The sequence below is a fragment of the Helianthus annuus genome, chromosome 4 (genome assembly GCF_002127325.2).
Source record: "Helianthus annuus cultivar XRQ/B chromosome 4, HanXRQr2.0-SUNRISE, whole genome shotgun sequence".
Lineage (NCBI taxonomy): Eukaryota > Viridiplantae > Streptophyta > Magnoliopsida > Asterales > Asteraceae > Helianthus > Helianthus annuus.
The window spans coordinates 189,976,302-189,980,226 of NC_035436.2; the positions used below are offsets into that span (position 1 = coordinate 189,976,302).

Genomic DNA, 3,925 nt, shown 5'->3' on the forward strand with positions numbered 1-3,925 from the left:
TCTCCATCAAGTACCGAACCGCACTATGATCCGAATAAACCACTACCTTGCTTCCCCAAATATACGAGCGAAACTTATCCAAAGCATACACCACCGCTAGTAATTCCTTCTCGGTTGTGGTGTAGTTAAGTTGTGCTTCGGATAAAGTTTTGCTTGCATAGTAAATATCCACCGGTTTCTTGTCAACCCGTTGACCCAAAACTGCACCAATAGTGGTATCGCTTGCATCACACATTATTTCGAACGGCTTTGACCAATCGGGTGGTTGCAATATCGGCGCCTTGACCAAGTGTTCCTTCAAAACAGTGAAAGCTTGCATACACTCGTTAGTAAAATCAAACGGAACATCTTTTAATAACAAATTGCATAAGGGTTTGGTGATAACACTAAAACCCTTAATGAAACGTCGATAAAAACCCGCGTGTCCCAAGAATGACCTTACACCCTTAACATTTTTAGGAGGTGGCAAAGATGATATTACCCGTATCTTTGCCTTATCCACCTCCATCCCCCTTTCCGAAATCACATGCCCCAACACAATGCCGTATTGCACCATGAAATGACTTTTCTCCCAACTTAGCACTAAATTTTTCTCAACGCACCTTTTCAAAACCTTTTGCAATTCGTTGAGACAAGCATCAAAAGTAGTGCCAAAAATGGAGAAATCATCCATAAATACTTCGAGCGACTCTCCAACCATGTCCGAGAAAATACTCATCATACATCGTTGAAAAGTTGCCGGAGCATTACACAAACCAAATGGCATTCGCCTAAAGGCAAAGGTGCCATATGGACATGTGAAGGTGGTCTTGTGTTGGTCATCCGGGTGTATGGCGATTTGATTATAACCCGAATACCCATCTAAGAAGCAATAATATTTTTGACCCGACAATTTTTCAATAATTTGGTCAATGAAAGGTAACGGGAAATGGTCCTTAGAAGTGGCGGCATTCAGTTTTCGGTAGTCAATACACACCCGCCACCCGGTAACCGGTCGGGTGGCAATTTGTTCACCACTTTCATCCTTGACTACTTGAATACCGGCCTTCTTAGGCACAACTTGGGTGGGACTCACCCAAGCGCTATCCGAAATCGGATAGATGATTCCCGCATCCAACCATTTAATTACCTCTTTTTTAACTACCTCCCTTAGGTTCGGGTTCAACCGCCTTTGAGCTTCTCATGTCGGTTTGGCATCTTCGGTCGTGATGATTTTATGCATGACAATGGATGGACTAATTCCTTTGAGGTCGGCAATCGTCCATCCAATAGCACCCTTGTTCGCTTTTAAAACCTCCATCAACGCTTGCTCTTGTGCCAATTCCAAATTAGAGGCAATAATGACCGGTAAAGTGTCATTATCCCCTAGAAATACATACTTCAAATGGCTAGGCAAGTCCTTGAGCTCCAACTTTGGTGGTTCCTCCAATGATGGTTTTGTACCCGAATCGATCTCTACCGGTAGACCCTCGAATTGGTGGGTCCATGGTGGTCTACCTTCCTTCATTGCCATAGCATCTTGTGCTTCCTCTTCAACCCGTAGTGCATAAGCATGTACCTGTTCAGAAAAATCACACAGGCAAATATCCAAACCATCCTCCTCATACTCATGCGGGTTGCATCCATCTACTATGTCTGCCATAAAACACTCATCAACACCATTAGCATTAGAATTGTTAGTAAAAACATTCAAACGCATTTTTCGATTTCCAAACGCCATATCAACTGTACCAAACCTACAATCAATAATAGCATGTGCGGTGCTTAAAAATGGCCGACCCAAAATTATATTTTGTTGTTGTTTAGGGTCCGCCGATGAGTAATCCAAAACTAAGAAGTCCACCGGGTAATAAAACTCATCAATTTTTACAATTACGTTTTGAACCATACCCCGAGGCAACTTATGAGACAAATCGGCCAAAACAACCGTCGTCTCCACCCTTGCTAATGGACCAAAGTCATATTGGTCGTATAAGCCCCCCGGTAAAATACTAACTCCGGCTCCGAGATCTAGCAACGCCTTAGCCATTTGAAAATTACCAACTTGTACATTAATCAATGGCGTGCCCGGATCTTGGAGCTTAGGAGGAAGCTCCCCATTCAACACCGCACTCACTTGCCCGGTCAAATCCACCCGCTTAGGCACTTTCTTCTTGTTTTGCCTTTTTTGTGTACATAATTCTTTTAAGAATTTTGCATAAGCGGGGACTTGTTTTATTGCATCAAGGAGTGGGAGATTTATTTTTACTTGTTTGAACATATCCCACATCTCCTCTTTCTGAGGACCTCTCGACACAATAAAATTTTTCTTTCCCGGGTCAAGTAGGGCCGATGGAAATGGAACTTGACTCGGTTCACCCTCAACTTTTTCATTCTTTTCACTTTCACCCAAACCCGGTTTTTTAATAATTGTTTCTTTTGGTTTAACCGGTGAAAGTTCATCATCACTCTCAATTCCCGTGATATCCTCAACCACCCCCTCAACCAATTCGGATGACAAATTGGCTTTAAATTCTTTCCCACTTCTTAAAACACTAACATGATTAATATTAACATTACCTCGTGACGAACCATGTGAAGGGTTTACCTTAGTGTCGCTTGGAAGTTGACCCTTTCCTTTCTTCAATTCCGCCACATCGGTTGCTAATTGACCCATTTGGGTTGTTAGTGATTGGATGCTTTTATCACGAACCTCATCTTTTTGCATTCGCACTTCGTCTAGTTGGTTCCGTTTTTGCATCTCCATTTGCATGCTCTTTAGCATCTCCATCACCTCGTTTCCACCCGAAGGCCCCCCTTGTTCTTGACCCGTGTGGTATTGCTTTTGATAACCTTGGTTATTTCCGCCTCGGTACCCACCTTGGTTATTGTAAGATGGCCGTGAACCAAAATTACCTTGGCTACCTTGAAAATTTGGGTTCGCTTGATTTGAAGGGTTCCCATATCTAAAGTTCGGATGGTTCCTCAATCCGGGGTGGTAGGTATTAGAATTCATGTTGTTGTAGTTCCTACCACCTCCTCCTTGACCTTGACCTTGAACCGCATGGACTTCCTCGTATTGCCCGTCCAACATCCCTTGGCAATTTTCAGCCGCATGACCTATTTCATTACACAAAGCACAAACATCATAAATTTGGTTAGTGGTTTGAACATTACCATCATCTATGGCGTGCACTTGAGGTCGGGTAGTGGTCGGTCGGGCTCTTCTCGAGGCTTGAGCTTTTCTCTTTGATGTAGTTGCCATGCTTTCCAAGAACTCCCAATCTTCATTCTCATAGTTTGTTCCAAAAGTCCCACCGGTGATATACATCAAATCACGTGCGTCTTCGGCACTCAACCCCTCGTGAAAACCATTCATTAACTCCCACAATTCGATTCCATGGTGAGGGCAATTCTTTATCATCATATTGAATCGTTCAAACGCTTCATGGAACATCTCACCATGTTGTTGTTGGAAGCTCCTCAACCCCTTTCTAGCATCATTAGTCTTTTGGGCGGTATAGAATTCGTCTAAGAAAGTTTGTTGCATTTCCCCCCAAGTGTAAATAGATGCCGAAGGCAAAGTGTAGAACCACTTCTTTGCCTTATCCTCCAAAGAAAACTGAAATAAGACCAACTTGACTTCATCGGCCGAAAAACCTTGACTCCCAAAAGTGTTGCAAATTGAGTCATAGGCCTCTAAATGAAAATACGGCTCCTCTGTTGCTAACCCTTTGTACTTCGGTAAACTTTGCAACGAGTTTGTTCTTACTTCAAAAGTTCTCCCTTGGTTGTTGTGAGGAATGACCACCGGTGAAGGGTTTTGAGTAATGATTGGCCTGAAATGTGCCTCTATTCCCCTTGCTTGTTCCCTAAGATGCCTTCTTGGAACACCCAATCGACCCCTTGGACGAATAGGACCCATTGGTCTTGGTATAGGCCCTTG

The 3,925-nt window shown here is 43.3% G+C and overlaps 1 non-coding gene across 1 annotated transcript; it reads left to right on the plus strand.

Moving 5' to 3' along the window:
- The first annotated feature begins 3,374 nt into the window (after positions 1-3,374).
- LOC118491825 lies at positions 3,375-3,480 on the plus strand. Its single transcript, XR_004892270.1, has one exon. It is a non-coding gene; the product is annotated as a small nucleolar RNA R71 (small nucleolar RNA).
- Positions 3,481-3,925: the final 445 nt, after the last annotated feature.